Source organism: Pan troglodytes, chromosome 2, assembly GCF_028858775.2.
Source record: "Pan troglodytes isolate AG18354 chromosome 2, NHGRI_mPanTro3-v2.0_pri, whole genome shotgun sequence".
NCBI classification, from domain to species: domain Eukaryota; kingdom Metazoa; phylum Chordata; class Mammalia; order Primates; family Hominidae; genus Pan; species Pan troglodytes.
Genome location: NC_086015.1, coordinates 111,228,902 through 111,246,769, shown reverse-complemented (window position 1 = coordinate 111,246,769; position 17,868 = coordinate 111,228,902). Strand labels below are relative to the sequence as shown.

General features: G+C 37.9%; 1 long non-coding RNA gene across 1 annotated transcript in view; it reads right to left on the bottom strand.

The window, feature by feature from the left end:
* The window catches only part of LOC741483 (uncharacterized), a 42,241-nt gene extending 24,373 nt beyond the window's left edge, over nucleotides 1-17,868 (bottom strand). The window contains exon 1 of the long non-coding RNA XR_010155458.1: nucleotides 17,767-17,868. This is a non-coding gene — a long non-coding RNA (uncharacterized LOC741483). The remainder of the gene's footprint in view (nucleotides 1-17,766) is intronic.

The window sequence follows — 17,868 nt, the reverse complement described above, 5'->3', positions numbered from 1 at the left end:
ATTCAACAATTATCAACTCATGGCCAATTTTCTTTCATCCATACACTTATCTACTTTCTCCTACTCAACTCCTTAGATTATCTTGAAGCAAATCTCAGACATGAGGGAATTTTATCTACAAATATTTCAATATGTATGTATCTCTGTAAGACACGGGATTCTTCTAAGGAATAGAATTAAAATGATCACACTTAAAAATTAAAATTAATTTCTTAGTATCATGAAATATAAATATGCTGCTTACTTTTTCCCGATTGTCATATCATTTTTTAACTGTTTGAACCAGGATCAGATTTTTGATGTTTAGAGATTAGGCCAAAACTCTGAGTTTAAATTGAAAGTATTAATATGAACTCACAATACATTTTATCTGAAACAAAAACTGTATTTTTTTAAGCTCTGCATATTGAAAAAGCCTAGAGACAATGACTAACCCAGGAGCAAAGAACACCTCTAATGCCAACATTATAGACTCCAAATACCATTTTTCACTAAAAGAAAATAGGATTAATTGAAGAAATGTTGGATTCCAGGTCTGGGGCAAGAAAAGAACAAGATAAGCCTGAAACATCATATATTAGAAAGCAAAGAACGTGTGCAGGAATATTAGGGTGAAGTCCAAATGATTCAGGTTTTTGGTTTTAATTCTGTATATGTGATGAATCACATTTATTGATTTGCATCCCAGAATAAGCCCGCTTGATCACAGAGAATTAACTATTCGATGTGCTGCTGGATTCAGTTTGCTAGTATTTTGTTGAGGATTTTTGTATCTATGTTCATCAGGGATATTGACCCATAGTTTTCTTTTCTTGTCATGTCTTTGCCAGATTTTGGCTTCATAGACTAAATTAGGGAGGAATCCATTCTCCTCAATTTTTTGGAATAGTTTCAGCAGAATTTGTACCAGCTCTTCTTTGTACGTTTTGTAGAATTCAGCTGTGAATCCATCTGGTTCACAGGTTGGTTGGTAGGTTTTTTATTACTAATTCAATTTTGGAGCTCAATATTGGTTTTTTAACCAATTGTTCAGGGTTTCCATTTCTTCCTGATTCAATCTTGGAAGGTTGTCTGTTCCCAGAAATTTAATTTCCTCGATATTTTCTAGTTTGTATGCATAGAGGTGATCACAATGGTCTCTGAGGATCGTTCGTATTTCTGTGGGATTGGTTATGATGTCACCCTTGTTGTTTCTGATTGTGTTTATTTGGATCTTCTCTCTTTTTTTTCTTTGTTAATGTAGCTAGCCATCTATCAATCTTGTTTATCCTTTCAAAGAACCACACGATCGTCTCAATAGATGCAGAAAAACCTTTTACTAAATTCCAACATCCTTTCATGAGAGAAATGCTCAATAAACTAGGCATCAAAGGAACATACCTCAAAATAATAAGAGCTGTCTATGACAAATCCACAGCAAGCATCATACTGAACAGGCAAAAGCTGGAAGCATTCTCCTTAAGAACTGGAGTAAGACCAAGGATTCCCACTTTCACCACTTCTATTCAACATAGTACTGGAAGTCCTAGCCAGAGCAATCAAGCAAGAGAAAGAAAGAAAGGCATCCAAATAGGAAAAAGAATAAGTCAAATGATCTCTTTTCACAGATGATATGAGTATAAACATAGGAAACCCTAAAGAGCCCACCAAAAGGCTCCTAGAACTGATGAATGACTTTAGTAAAGTTTCAGGATACAAAATCAATGTAGAAAATTTACTAGCATTTCTATACACCAATAACATTTGAGCTGGGAGCCAAATCAAGAACACAATCCCATTTACAATAGCCACAAAATAATGAAATACCTAGGAATTCATGTAACCGATGAGGTGAAAGATCGCTACAAGGAGAACTACAAAACACTGCTGAAAGAAATCATAGATGATACAAACAGATGGGAAAACATTCTATGCTCATGGATTGGAAAACTCAATGTTGTTAAAATGGCCATCCTGCCCAAAGCAAGATGAAGATTCAATGCTATTCCATCAAACTGCCAACATCATTTTCACAGAATTAGAAAAAAAAATCTAAAATTCATATGGAACCAAAAAAGAGCCTGAATCACCAAAGCAATCCTAAGCAAAAAGAACAAAGCTGGTGAAATCACATTACCTGACTATAAACCTTACTATAAGGCTACAGTAATCAAAACAGCATGATACTGGTACAAAAGTAGACCCATAGACCAATGGAACATAATAGAGAACCCAGAAATAAGGCCACACACCTACAACAATCTGCTCTTCAACAAAACTGACAAAAATAGGCAATGAGCAAAGGACTCCCTATTTAATAAATGATGCTGGGATAACTGGCTAACCATATGTAGAAGAAATTGGACCCCTTCCTTATACCATATACAAAAAGCAACTCAAGATGGATTAAAGTTTTAAATGTAAAGCCTCGAACTAAGAAAATCCTAGAAGAAAAGCTAGGGACTACTATTGTAGATATTGGCCTTGATAAAGAATTTATGGCTATGTCCTCTAAAGTAATTGTGACAAAAAAAATTGATGAGTGAAACCTAACTAAACTAGAGCTTCTTCACAGCAAAAAAACAAGCAAACAAAAAAACTATCAAGTAAACACACACTACAGAAATGGAGGAGAAAATTATAGATGAAAAGGAGACTTAAGAGACATTCAAGCAATTACACTGTATACTACAATTTTAATTTATTCAAGCTGTTTTGCTGGATACCTAGTTTGTCCAAATTTTTATTTTAACAACTAAGACTATGACAAATATCCTGTTACATGCATACATCTTTGCACAAATTTATGTTTTTTCCCTAACTGAAATTCTCAGAAGCTAAATTCCTTGGTCTAAAGTATATACTCTTTAAAGCATAGTACAATTTTGTTTTTATTCATTGGTGATTTAACAAATACCATGAGACTGGAACTCTTAGACCCTATGAGATAAACAAAAAAAAAAGGCGTGACTGTTACTCTCTAATCTCAATTAAATTCGAGATATAAAAAGAGGATTTCAAATGGTGTCAAATTAGTGGGCTGGATTATAAGTACTAGAACATTTAAGATAAAAAAGAAAGTTCTATGGGTTGGAGTGATCCAGGAAAGCTTCAAGGACGAGGTAGAATTTGAGTTGATGATTGAAGAAAGGAAAGATTCACAGAGTTGGAGGGAAGCATACAGACAATATCAGGTTACAGAACATACACAGGCCAAATTGGAGCCACAGTGGAGCTTGATTTGGACAGCAGAGTGTTTTTCTTGTTTAATTTTAATTAGTTGTCAATATTTCAAAATCAAGAGATTTCTTATGAAAAATCTGTATTTCTGACCTAATAGAAGACTGACCTGACAATACTGGGTGCACAGTCTTTCATGCTACCAGTTGACTGGAGTTGAAAATTGGCACCGCCATTTAGATGAGGCTTGCTCTCTCTAGCATTCTGTGGGCCCCACTTGGCCTATGACACTCATTTATTTAACCTGTCCCTGTGAACTTGGGATCTGGTATATAGCATGAGGAAAGTCACATGGGTGGATGAGGAAGATCATGCCCCAAAGACATGTAAGTGGACTAAACTGGTCACTGTGGATGGGTCACACCTGGGAGTAGTATGAAATGATGTTGAAAAAGTAAGTTGGGATCAGATCATGAAAAGTCTTCCATGCCAGACTCAGAATTGCCCTTAAATCTTGCAAGAGAGTCTTTCCCTTAGCCTCGTGTTTGAGAAGGTCCTGCTCTGACCCTCCTCCAGCCATACCCCTCTACACAGGATTAGTAATCCACAGGGATAAGGGACCATGTCCACCTTCTCCCAGCACTGTCCTCCCCCTCTAGACCATGCTCATTCTCATGTTCAGGACCCTGGAATTTGCTGCCTCCATGGCCTTACCCCACTTCCAGGTCCTGAACAAGCCTCTTCTTCTAGTCCATCCTCTTAAGGATAGACCACACCACCAGCATACATCCCTAAATCCAAGAATGGCCAAGAGGTGACCGTTTGCAGGTGGAGGCTGGAGGGTTATGGACAGCATTTGACTGTAGGGTGGCTATTCACACACATGCCTATTTGGCCCCTTGTGGAATTGAGAGAGAAGAGGGGTGAGTCAGAGACCCTATTTGTATTTTTATTGCAGTCCTACAAATGTTATACCAATGTCTGATGGCCTAAAATGTTTTTAATACAGCATTCCCTAGGCAATGGGGAGCCAGGGATGGGTTTTTGAACACGGAAGTACCATGGTGAGAAAAAGAGTTAGGAAGGTTTCTTTTGTAGCTCTATAGAGGATGGATTGATTGGATTGGGAAGGGAGACAGGAAGCTCAGCTCAGAGGCTCTTGCAATAATGTAAATAAATAAATTATGAGTCAGCTGGGATGGGGATAGAAACAGAAATTCAGGAAAATTCAAACACCACTAAATTGCATGGCAGTATAATCTCCACTTCTGAAAAATTACAGTATTGCCCAAATATTCCAGATCTGCTTCTACATGATAGTTCTATTGGCAAACCTCAGAAAGTCGGGTTTATAAAACCATGATGGTAACTAGATTAAAGAATCAATTAAAAATTTGTGGACTTTGTGCCTAGATATGATTTCAAAAGGACAGTTAAGGCAGAAGTGAAGTGTTCATTTAGAAGAGGGCACACAGGATGGCTATAACAGAGAAAACTTCAATAGTGAGATGTACCAGAAGTTGGTAGGAGAAAGCTAACAGTGAAATTGTGGTGATGGAGCAGAGAAAATTTTCAGCAAGGGAGATGGAAGGCAGATGGGAGTACTGTGAAATTAAAGGAGGCAGGGTAGTTATTCATAGCTATTCTTCTGTTATAACTCTGAAATATGTGTGCTTAAAGAATGAATAGAAAGTAATTGATTTGAAATAGAAAAGCATTAAAGCTTAGAAATATGGAAACATGAGAAATGACCCTGAATTAAACGTGTTTGAAATGGTTTTTAGGGCTTTCATTGGTCTATGTAAGTCACCTTAACAAAATATTTAAATAAAACATTTTGAAAAAATAGTCACTGGACTTTTTGAAAGAAAAAAGCCCTACTGACTCAAGGCAAACTATGGCTAAAAATTATGAAAACTGTTGTAGGACTCCAAAAGGCAGCCCTTGCCTCAATGTGGGTGCTGGTTTTTGTTCCCCAGAGGGGAGTCATGTTATCAAACACCACTTGTCCCAAGTCCAGTTTTCTAGATGAGACCCTGCAAGGGGTGAAGTGACCAAAGGCGATTCTCTATAGAGGAGGACAGCTAGGCATGGTTACTAGCCAGCATTGCAGCCGCTGGGAGACAGGTGCACCAGCTGGTAAGGCAGAGCTAGCAGGGCACTGAGAGCCCCCACTACAGCACCTAATCACCTTCAACCTGGTGATGCATCCCACCACGATGAAATTGTGTGCTTTCATCACAGTCAAAATTAAAAGACCATGAGGCAGCTTAGTGCAGAGAAAAGAATCCCTTTGATGGAGGTAGCTGACCTGGGAAAAGGTTTCTCTTCCACCACAACTATGAGATTTGGGGCAAGTCACTCGGCCCCTCTAAGCTTGTTTCCTCATTCATAAGGTCAGAAAAATTAAAAAGACTATTTTGAGAGTCAGACTAGGAAATTAATGTAACATACATAGACAATATATTGATGCATGATATGCAAGTGTACCATATATTTACTTGTTTATTAATAAGAAAAGATCTGGAAAGCTATATGCTAAGCTTAACTGTAAGTTATACCTGAGGGAGGGCCACTGTGGATGGTCATAGAGAGAAGTACAACAGTGTGGTGAGCAGTGCTGACTTTGGAGCCAGGCTGTTTTTTGGACTCTGGGCAAGTTGTTTAACCTCTCTGTGCCTCAGTTTCCTTTTCTGTAAAATAGGGATAGGTAAAAACCTACCTCATAAGGTTGCTTTGACAATTAAATGAGCTTATATGTAAAAATCATTTACAATTTTGCCAGGCATGCTGTAAGAGGAATATAATTGTTAGACATTCATGTTCTTTTATTTTGCTTATTCTTGCCCCTAATTGTCTATAGTGATTGTACATTGATTTTACAAGAAAAACGTATAAAACATAGAAAAAAGTTCTTTTTAACATGTGAACTATTAATAGCTGGTAGACATTTTAATTAACCTTTATTTTAAATGGGAATAAAATAATTAAAACTGTCCAAGCAATACATCAAATAGAGAATAATGGTCATAAGCTTTCTACTGTTCCACTCAGGAGCATTAAGTTTCTTAGCCTTGAGGTTGATGTATTTGCATGAGTTTTTGCTGCTATTATTTTTATCTCTCCTTTTGCACAGCAGTGGGAATCCGAAGTCCTGCCTTGCATTCTGTTTTTTCACAGCCAACTCTGTGTAAATGCAACATCAGTATTTCAACTTTTAGCAGTGGGGGTCATCTTGTATAGTTGTCTAAACTGTGCAGTGTTGTTTTTTTTTTTATTTTAAGAGTATAAAACAGTAACAGCTACTGTCCCACTCATAATAGACAAATGAATACAAAATGGCTGAATCATCAGCAGCTCCTGGCAGACCCTAAGACCTGTGGACAATAAACCTCTCCTGAGACCAGACACTTCGGTCACAGCCTTGTGCTGTCATGGCCACATGTGAACTCAGCACATTCTCCACATACCAGGTGTCTCTTGCCTAAGGTGTGGGTTCAGGACAGGCAACTGCTGTTTTATCAAGAATATTCAGCTGGCTGAGCAAGGCCAATACTGAAAAAATTTATTATTTGAATTGTTCAATTCCCTGGGAACTTTCCTTTTATTGCACAGGAGGAATGAGGAAGTGATAGCACCACACATACACACACACACACTCACACTCTCACACTCACAATGCTTTAGGTCAAATTATCATCAAGGAGCCAGTAGGATTTCTAAGAGAAAATGGGCTGTTGCAATCATGCTTTCAATCCAGCCACTACACTTGGCAGGTAATTGCAAGCCAGGGGCAAGCCACAAATACCATTAAATACAGACATTATCGTTCCTGACGCCCACAAGTGCCATCATAATAATGAACTACCAGTATACTCAGATTTCCTGATCACATGGACTATACATTTCACAAGAACTTTTAAAAGTCCAGACGAATGGAGGAACTCTCCAGGCTGTAAGATTTCTTTGGAGACTAGATGAATTCAGCGGGATAAAGTTAATTGAGGTAAAACAAAAATGGTGATGGATTTATTCTAAATTTAGAGAGCAGAAAGGTTTTTCTTTTTCAGTTCAGCTCTTTCCTTCCAAGATTTCTTTCTGTTTTTTCCAGTGAGTCTATTAGGAAGGCTCTCTAGACCTAATTGGCAAACGGAAATAAATAAATCATGGGCACCCACCCAAGCATTTTGAGGGAATTTATAGCCAGAATTGTGTACATATTGATCAAAACAGGCATCCTGCCACAGTCGATGAGGTCCCTGGCAGACAGACCTCAGGAAAACTGAGCAAAATTATAATACCATAAACCATAGAATCACTAAACATTTCAGCATGTATCACAAATAAAGCATTACAATTTTTATAAGAGGAAATTATTCCTGATAGAGCCACCAGACTGCTTGGAGGTGGTAGGCGTGAAAATATGAGATTCCAGGAAACTCAATTTATTTCCATGTTTCAAAACCTTAAACAAGGCTTTATTTCAAAAGTAATTTAAAACATTGTCAGCCTGAGTTGGGGTTGGGACTTACTGGGGGGAATGTTCATTAAGAGATTTTGAAACAAGTCAAAGTTTAGGGCTGAATAAGTGTTTTTCTGGAGAAAGAAGCATACAAAGTAGCATCTCTGGAAAAAAGTGCCACTTAATATATTTTATAAATGATCAGGAAGAGGGAATACAGGAGAAGGAATACCTTCAGGGTTGCAAAGACAGTAGATGTTTCTAGGTGGTTTAATGGTAACTGAAGGAATCAATTGAGTCTGTATGGAGTACAATATGACATGAGAGCTTCAAGATGGGTCACTCAGAGGAAAAATTGCTTCCAAAATTATAGTCTCTGACATAATTGGTTCAATTAACAAATATTCAGTGCTTTTTATGTGCAAGGTACATGTATGCAAATTCTGGAGCAGGGCAACATTGCTTTACAAAGTATCCTGAAGATGTGGGGCCAATGTGTTGCTAAAGCCAAAAGGGACACTAAGCTCTAGTTATCATTAGAGTGAGAACCAGAAACAAATTGGAAAATGTCTTTAACTTTTAGACAAAATCGTGGTGTGTGCATATCTGGAAAACTGGTTCAATTTTGGACATGAAATGTAGCGAAGCGACTGAATAGGGAAAATATCCTGGGAGGTCAGAGAGCCTGATTCACACATAAGGGGAGACACAGATCTTAACACTGGGCTAAGAAGAAATCAATATCTGTTCAATGACATTTCAAGGGCTTCTGAGAAGGTTCATATGACCTTAATCTCTATCCTTCCCTTCTTATGCAAACTTCTTAATAATGTGTATCTTTTACATTTCCAATTTTGATTTTCTTCCCTCCATTTCAGTCTTTAATCATTTAATCAAGTATCTGCACTCATTGCTCCAATGAAGTAATTTTCTAAGGGAATTAACAATTTCCTAACTCCAAATCCCATAGAGAACTTTTCTTCTCATTGATTTGCTCTTTCTCCATTGGCCATTCCCTTCTTAAAGTTCTCTTCTTCCATAGCTCCTGTGGTGCCACCCTCCCTGGTTTGCTTTCTGCCTTAGATTATTTCTTGTCCCACAAATGGCTCCTTACCATCTACTTGCCCCCTCAGTTAGGTCATGCCTGCCTCTTCTCACTCTACATGCCCACCTATGATCCTAATCATGCTCATGACTTGAATTACCACCTGTTCTCTGATGAGTTTCACAATCCTGCTCTCTTCTCTGGACCCCAGCCCTCCTCTGAGCTCTAGATCCGTATTTTTGATTGTCAACTAGACATCCCAGCTGAAAGTCCTTAATAAGTACAGAGACAGCATGCCTAAAATCAAACCTGAGTCTCCCTACACCCTCAACCCACTCCTCCTCAATCTCTGTGCCACTGGATGGAACCACTACCAGAGACTTTACGGGCACACATTGGGTTTTGGATGAATTAACAAAAGACAGCACTTCTCTAGCCTGCTTCACCCCAGCACCAGAGAGGACAGTGGTGCTCGGAGAAGACTTTAGCTTTCCCACCCCCTCTGCTGGGTATCATTGTGAAGGACACAGATGGAACAACTGTTGGTGGTAAGCAGTCCCGCCATCTCCTTATCACTCAAACAAAACTGAAAACTCTGAGTCATCACTTCTATAACTACTCAGTCATCAAGTTCTGTCCATTTTATCTTAGAAGTGTCCGTACTATATTCCCCAACAGAAATATATGTTAGGGAAAATGCTTTTGCCTAATGTACCAACCTTCAGTTCATAAAGTACAGATTAGCAAAGCTTAATTTCTTTCTTATTTGTTGAAAAAAATAATTATCAATACAAGTTCTCATATTTTCTTTCTCAGCCTAGTAGATAACTCTGTGTAGACTGATTTATCTCACTTTGGAGACTACTGGTAATGAAGTCCAAACTCCATAGCGTAATGTACAAGACCCTTTATAAGTGGCAACAGAATGCCTTTCCAGCCCCTGTTTCATTCCTCCATGCTTACTCCACCAAGGCCATGGCACGTGGTGTTTCTTCAATGGATCCACATAGCTTCATGACTCTGTACATTCGCACATGCCCTGGGTCTCTGGAATCTCCTGACTCCTCCTTTCCTTAGTGCCCTTTTTATCGTTCAAGGTTTAGCTCAGATTACTTCTTCTGTCAAGCTTCCTCCAATCCTTCTCTCACCTTCTATCTACCCAGCTGCCATCCAGGGAAGAGTTGCTCCCTACCTGTGCTGTGGCCCCTAGCTCCTTCCTCCTACCTGAAGTATGTACAACGACCCTCTCACAGTAGTTGATTACTCTTTTTTTACATGCATTTCTCTCCTGTTAGATTTTTCTCTCTTCAAAATAGAAATCATGTCTTACCCATCTTTGTATACCAAAGACTTAGGATTGTTTGACACATTGTATGTGCTTTGTGACAGTTGAATGAATGAACAAATACATGAATGAAATACACCTAATTGAAGTTCTCTTCAAATATATTGGGCTGTCCCAGGAAGCTGGAAGTTCCTTTTCCCTGTGTCCAAGCAGAGGCTGATTGAAGGAATTCAAACATTAACTACATATGTGGAATAGAGATGCTTTGACATACATGAATAACATGTATGTGCCAACAAGACCCTCTGTAGCCCTCTGAGTTTGATGTAATGACAGACATACATGACTTCCTTCTAACCACACTTTCGTCTGGGAGAGACCTGGGCTGTGAAGTACAGAATTAGGAGAGTATTAGTTATCCCCGCATAGTTAAGGTTTTTGAGTTGATCACTCACAGATGCCTAAATAATAAGCCTAACCTTTTATCTGGAGCATCAAGAGAAGCTCCTTTCATTTTCAGAGAACAAGGCATTTCCTCTCCACATAGCACTCCAGACACACAAAGGAAAAGTAGAGATCACAGAGCATCAGTATAGTCAAAAACCTAGAGGCTCATCCTGCTTTTCCCATACAGAAATTTTTAGACATTTTAACAGGAAATTTGTGGCACAGATGGAAAACAAATTTCATCTAAGTTAAGCAGAGTAGATGAGGAAAAAAAAAACCCTCAAAGATCAAAAAGCTGTGTAAGAGATACTCTAAGGACGCAGATTATATAAATGCCTGTAGGCTACGACTGTTTTCATACAGTGCTATTAAGGAACCTGCAATTAAGGTGTTGGAGGTTTTTCTTAAATACACACACACACATCCATACACTCACAGGGAAATCAATCTCCTCTCATAAAAGAACAGTGGTAGGTGTGTGGAGCCGTTTCTGTGCCCCAGGAAGACACAGCGCTTCTCCTGGAAATGCAGCCCCCCTCAGGTCAAGTCGATCTAACCTATGGAAAGATAAAATTTGCTGCACCATTGAGAGCTCGCAGACAGCAACACCTCCCTGGGAGCCTGCCACTTCTACAAACCCCAAACAAAGAGGTATGAAAAACCCTGCCACTGAGCAGGGGAAATGTGTTTTCCTATCTGGAGCCAAGGCGGGGATTTGTGTGACACTGCTGTCATTCCCTAACTGAATTACACACATGGGCTGCACACCTGCAGCCTCTCTAGCTTCAGGCCTCCATGCCTTGGCTTAGCCAGATTGCATTAAGGGCACAAACGGACTCCAATTTCAGCAAGACCAATGTCACTGCCAGTGCTCTCTTCCCAGTGCTGACTCACAATTAAAGTGTTTGAATAATTTAGACCCACTGTCATCTAAAAAATCCAACTTACACTTGGATAAATGAGACTCACCCAAAAAAGCAGGATATGGGGAGAACCAGAATTCTAAATCATTTCCTTATGATAGTAGCTCTCAGAGTGTAGTCCCTGGACTAGCAGCATTGGCATTAACTGGGAACTTATAAGAAATACAAATTCTCCAGTGTACATACTCCAAAACATATAGTACATACCCAATACATATGATTTTTTATTTGTCAATTTAAAAAAATAGAAAAGAATAAAGGAATGAAAAAAACCCACTCTAGACCTCCTGAATCAGAAACTCTGGGGGACAGCCCGGCAATCTGCATCTTAAGTCTTCCAGGTGATTCTCACTTAGCACCTGGTAAGTGAGATGCCGTAGAGATGAAAGTCATGTATGATCCCATTCTATGGCTATTTATAGAATAATATGAATGCTAGAGCAGAACCTGGCTGTTTCCAAAGGTTAAAAAGCAATTATGCTTCTACACTTTCAGATGAGAATTTGCAGCTTCTTGGCTTACCTAACTGATTTCAGAAACCATGGTTAAAATCCCAGAGAACATCTAGCCCTACTTGTTAGGCTGATGGCTGCTGTGATGTTTGTGCAGCCTGCATCCCTTAACCTTAAACTTTCCAGGGATGCATTATAACTGAGTCTAGTTCATCACGTTCCATATGGGATGAATGCTTTCCTAGAGATGAGGAAACTGTGCACAGTCAGTGCTCACTGTGTGTTGATAATAGGTAACCGTGTTTTGGTTGTGGACATACACAAAGCCCCACAAAGAGGAAAGTAGTTGTCCCCCAACCAACAGCCACAGCCAAGCATCACAGAATAGCACGAGCTTCAGGGCAAAGACAGGTAGAGAACCACAATACTGTGGCATTATTCCCTCCTGTCACTCAAACTTCTTCACTTAGAAAATGTAAACTTTCTTCAGAATTAAAGAGGTGGAGGACCCATGGCTTCCACTTACATTTAAAATAGCCTCTCAATTTGAGGCTTTTACAGCTATTAAGCTAATGTTAGTACAGTGCTTCTGACTTACAAATGCAGAGAGCTAAATAACTGCATGCGTAATATGATTAAAAGCAACAGGAAGCATAATGTCAGGGTAGAAAAAAACACAAATCCTATATCTCATTGTTCTTCTGACATGCTTGCTCTGTTGCACAGGTGTCATTAATCCCAGGGAACTGACCTGTAATTTCTTTAATCATAATCACCGAGTATTATATTAAATAGCTCTGAGGGTAGGATTTTCTTTTCTCCTAATGTGTAGTGAAAAGGATTTCTGCAATCTGGACATTATGCACAGACTATGGTGGCAGTTGTGTGACAACTTGAAGATAAAATGTGACTGTGTTGAGAATGTTGAAGTGAATAGATGGAAAGAACCTGAGTCCCTACTATGGTCACTGAGTCACTGGATCAAAGCTGGAACTGCCTACCTACTACCAACACACTGACACGTAAAATAATTAAATATCTGTATTGATTAAGTATTGCTGTTTGCAGCCCAGGTCATTTGAAATTGAGATATAACCATAGGTCAAAAATTTTGTTTTAGTTTTTGGTTTAGAAAATATCAATGTAAATTTTGGTTAATCAGTAAGTCATCAAAATATTTTTTGGAAGAGATTTCCTGCAAGTTCCTTTCTCTCCATTCACATTGTCACCTTATGTGATATGTGGATCAAAACCTGTTTGGGACTAAGAATCTTTTTTATAAGGAAGCTTAATATTAATTTTTATTTTAGAGACATTATAGACAACAAATGAGGAAAATATAAAATAATACTTATTGATCAATTTGTATATATCAGGAGCTTTTATTCTTAACTTCCTCATAAAAAATAATTGTTGTTATTGTTATTACAATAATTATAATTAGAAATGGGGAAACTGAAGCCCAGAAATGTTATGAAACAATATGTCCAAAGTCTCTTTAATAAGAGTCAGGGTCAGGACAAGTCCCATAATCTTTTTTTTTTTTTTTTTTTTGAGACTGAGTCCCTCTGTCACCCAGGCTGGAGTGCAATGGCATGATCTTGGCTCACTGCAACCTCCATCTCCTGGGTTCAAGTGATTCTCCTGCTTCAGCCTCCCAAGTAGCTGGGATTACCACCATGCTCGGCTAATTTTTGTATTTTTACTAGAGACAGGGTTTCACCATGCTGGCCAGGCTTGTCTCGAACTCCTGACCTCAAGTGATCTGCCCGCCTCGGCCTCCCAAAGTGCTGGGATTACAGGCATGAGCCACTGGGCCCAGCCAAGTCCCACAATCTTAAGGCAATGACTCCATTCTTTCCTCCTTACCCAAACCCTCCCTCTCCCACATTCTTACAGAACTTGGCTTATTCTATTCATGAAACCCTTTACATATTGTCTTTCAATATAGATATTTGTATAGATGAATGCACATAATCATTGGCAATATAATGAATATACAGTCCAAAGCTTATTTACCTACCTTTATTTATTTGCATACCTTTTTTTTTTTTTTCAGTTTGAGCCCTTGAGAACAGGGACTGTGGACCTGAGAAATTATGCCTGCACACTGAGGTTCCAGTAACTTGAGTGCCTGGTGCTTGATGAGAAACTTACATTCCTATTAGGAAAAGTGTAAGTTTATAACCATTTCTCGGAGTTAGAGTTTTTATAATAAAAATGTTATTAAAATAAAGATTGAAGTCATTAATTTTAAAAACTAAAAACCTTAGTGGATGACAAAGGTAAAGAGTTGGGGATAAAATATTTTGCGAAATTGAGTTATTGTTTCACCATTAAAAGTGATAGGGTATAGAATAATATGTTTTTGAATAAGACTGTGAGTAGGAATTTGCCATGTTATAGGTTCCATAAAACTCTTGGTACCCTAAGGACATCTCACAGATGGTAATGGTTATTATCACCCATAAAAGTACCAGTGATGAGATCATCAGAATACTGTCCAATCTAAATCTTAGTAAAATAAAAAGTATTAACTAATATAAAAGCAAAGTACATGAAAGTTAATTATATTCATCTGCCAGAAAGTTTAATATACATATACAAGTATTACTTATAATAACAACTGGGCTTAAATAGGGTAAAGGCTCAAAATATTTTTCATCCCATTCCTTTGAAAAGCACCAATTTTATTTTAGGTAGATGAACATAAGAAAGGAATAAAAAACACCCTCCACTTTAATACTCTGGTACTTTCCAAGAACCATCTAGCCCTTGTTCTAACTGCCTAAAAATAAAAATGATTTAGGAGTAAGAAAGTTTGAAACAATCTTTAAGTCAAGTAGTATATAAAAGCAATTACAGGGGGTAACATGTTCTACGCTATGTAGAGAAAACTGTATAAAAATGTCCAAATAGTAGCAATAAAAAGACAATAAACTTCATCCTCATGACCAGTCAGGAAATGAAAAATCTTTGTACAGGCTATGCTTTGAAAAAGTTAAAAGTGCTCATGAGTTAAAGACATTGCTGATCATTACAGCTTCCTAGAAAGGATAAGGGGGGGAAGGTATATACAACATAAAAGTAGTTGTTTTATAACTTTTTTTCCATTTCTTTGTACATGGGATTTCATGAGGAAAATAAAAGGCACGTGGGGTTTGTTCTCATGTTTAGGTGCAAGCAAGCTCTGTACAAAAGTGACAGTGTAGTCACACATCCTTGTCCTCCTTTATCATATTTTCTGCACTTATACTTCCCTTTTGTGTTGTACCCTCTGCCTCTGCATGGTGCGAAAGCTTCTCTTTGTAGATCCCACCTGTACCTGTCTCCCAAGAACACCTCTATGTCTTTGTCTTCTCTATTCCTGTCTTTCCCTAGCAGCATTAACCTACCCTGAACTCCATTCTCTTAGTCTTGCTAAGTAACTTGCCAAATGGATAAATCATATAAGCCAAATATGTCTCTCACTGATAATAGCAAAATGTGTTATCCAACCTAGAAGACATTTCATTTTAATGGCTTATGCCAAAAAGAAAATAACAAGGCCAAAAGAGGAAAATTCCGTAGCTTTGTTTGAAATTTTTTTCAATTAAACTTTCTTACTCAGATTCCTAAACCCTCCCTAATTCAACGAAATCTCGACTTTTTAGTCTCATCAACTAGTTCCACGTGAAAACACTAGATGTTAGAGTCTGAGATCTCCCTACCTGAAAAGATGCTTTCATATAAACACACACACACACACACACACGCACGTGTTAAAATTTAATAAACTGAGTCTTTAAGCCAAAGTAGAAATTTTCTGTGATTGTATTTTTTTTTATTTTTGCATAAAAAATTACTGCAAACATAGCAACTTTAACCAACATCCATTTATGAGCTCAGAGTTCTGTAGGTCAGAAGTCTGGGCAGGCCCAATTGAGTTCTCTGCTTAGGGTTTCCTAAAGCTAAAATCAAAGTGTCAGTTTAGGCTCTTCTTTGGAGCCTCTGGGGAAGAATTCCTTCCAAACTCATTCATACTGTTGGCATAATTCCATTCCTTGTGGTTATGACGGAGCTCTCCATTTCCCTGGAGGCTGTCACTTAGGGAACCACTCTCAGCCCTTAGAGGCCACTCTCAGCTCCTTCCCCTGGGGCTGTCTCCATCTCAACAACAGACAGCTTCCTGCACATTCCTTCTCTCTCTTGCTTTACTCTCTGACTTCCTCTTCTGCTACCAGCCAAAGAAAACTCCCTTCTTTTAAAGGGCTCATGTGTTTAGGTTAGGTCCATCTGGAAAGCTTTCCTGTCTTCAGGTCAACTAATTACTAACCTCAGTTACTCTGGAAAATCCTTTTTTTGCCACGTGAGGTAACATAATTTCAGGAGTAACACCAGGGGGCAACGTTCATTGGGACCATCTTAGAATTCTATCACAGTGATCTTACAGAAATTTGCTTACAACACTTTTATGGTCTTCTTCATTTTTGCCTTTTAGTGTAGGTGATTTTTGTATATGTCTTGGCTCTCTCTACTAGAATGATAACAACTTAAGAGCAGAAAAGATGTTTTTGTTCTCCAAAAATTACTTTGGGATAGAGCTGAGACACACAAAAAAAAGAGGGTGCTGAATTTCTTATGTCAAATCAGGCAGCAAAGATGTAAGTTACAATATAGCTAGAGAATTCAGATTCCATCTATGGAAATCGAATAATACAAAGTTGAAAATGTAGGTAAAGATGAAACTTGAGAGACACATGATAAATTGAGTTGTGAAACTAAATTGTATCCCAGTTGAGATCTACAAGCTTGGAGTCTGCCAGGGATGAAGCAACTAAAACCAGATTATAGGAGGAGACTTGGAAGGTATTATTTGGTGGCTTAGGAAGTACCATTCTTTAAGTAACACCTAGGTAGTGTCCCCAGGCCACAGTCCCTACCCCAACCTGAGTTGGTAACCTTCTGATGATCCCAAGTTTTACACAAGTAACCACAGCAGGCCCTTGATGATGGTTACTTGGGTAACCATCCTCTTAGTTGGGTAACTAAGTGTCCAACTCCAGGAAGTATAGATTTAAGTGGAATTGATTTTTGCATGTGTAAGCTATTTTATAGTCATTGTGTTGCTTCATATATGCTTTATCTGCTTTAAGATGTTTGAAATGGATAAGAGAATCTGCTTTATTAAATTTGTCTAATTTATTAAATTTATTAGACTTTCATAAAGATTGCAAATATCTTGCATGTTAGACTTGTAAGTTTGCTTAATAGGTGTTTGAATTATTTGGGAGAACTGGTTTTCAAATTGGTAATAATTGTTTGAAATGTCTAAAAATATCTAGTTAATAAAGTTTCTATATACTGTTAACATTTGAGAGATCTGATCCATAAAATTTATAAACTAATTGAGCATTAATTAAATAACAAATGAAGTTAAGTGCTTAAAATTCTTACAACATTATTAGATTTGCAAATATAGCAACAAGATTTGTGAGTTAAAAGTAAAGGCTTATAAAAACTAAGTTATAAAATTTATACCTTTTGTCAGTTCAACATTAACACAATCATAAGAAACTATCAGCATTAACTTCTGTGCAAGAAAAAAAGTCAAATTTTGGGAACTAAAAACCCAATTACCATTATTAAACACTGAAGAGCAATATAACTGAAATGGAGATAAATCATCATAGCTATCATTTATTAGTTCCAACCACATAACAATTCTGTGATAAGCTCTGCATTTGTGAGTTTGTTCATTTGTTTGTTTTTGAAGGTCAGAGATAATATAACTAAAGTATCTTGCCTCTTAAGTATATGTTAAACTGAACTGACAATCTTTTTAAATCTAAAAATATTACTTCACATACCAATCACAGTTCCTTTGCTCACAGGTAACAGAAAATCGGTCTAACTGTTTAAATCATAATAACAGCAACAACAGTAATAATATAAAGATTTTGTGGTTCAAGTAATTTAAGAAACCCAGAAATGGAAGGAGGTATACTACTTACTTGGATCTCCCTTCAAAAAAGAACAAACTATCCATGCATGCAGGATGCCGGTAACTGACAGCCGCCAGCCAGTGGGCATTAAGGGTCCTCTACAGTGTTGAG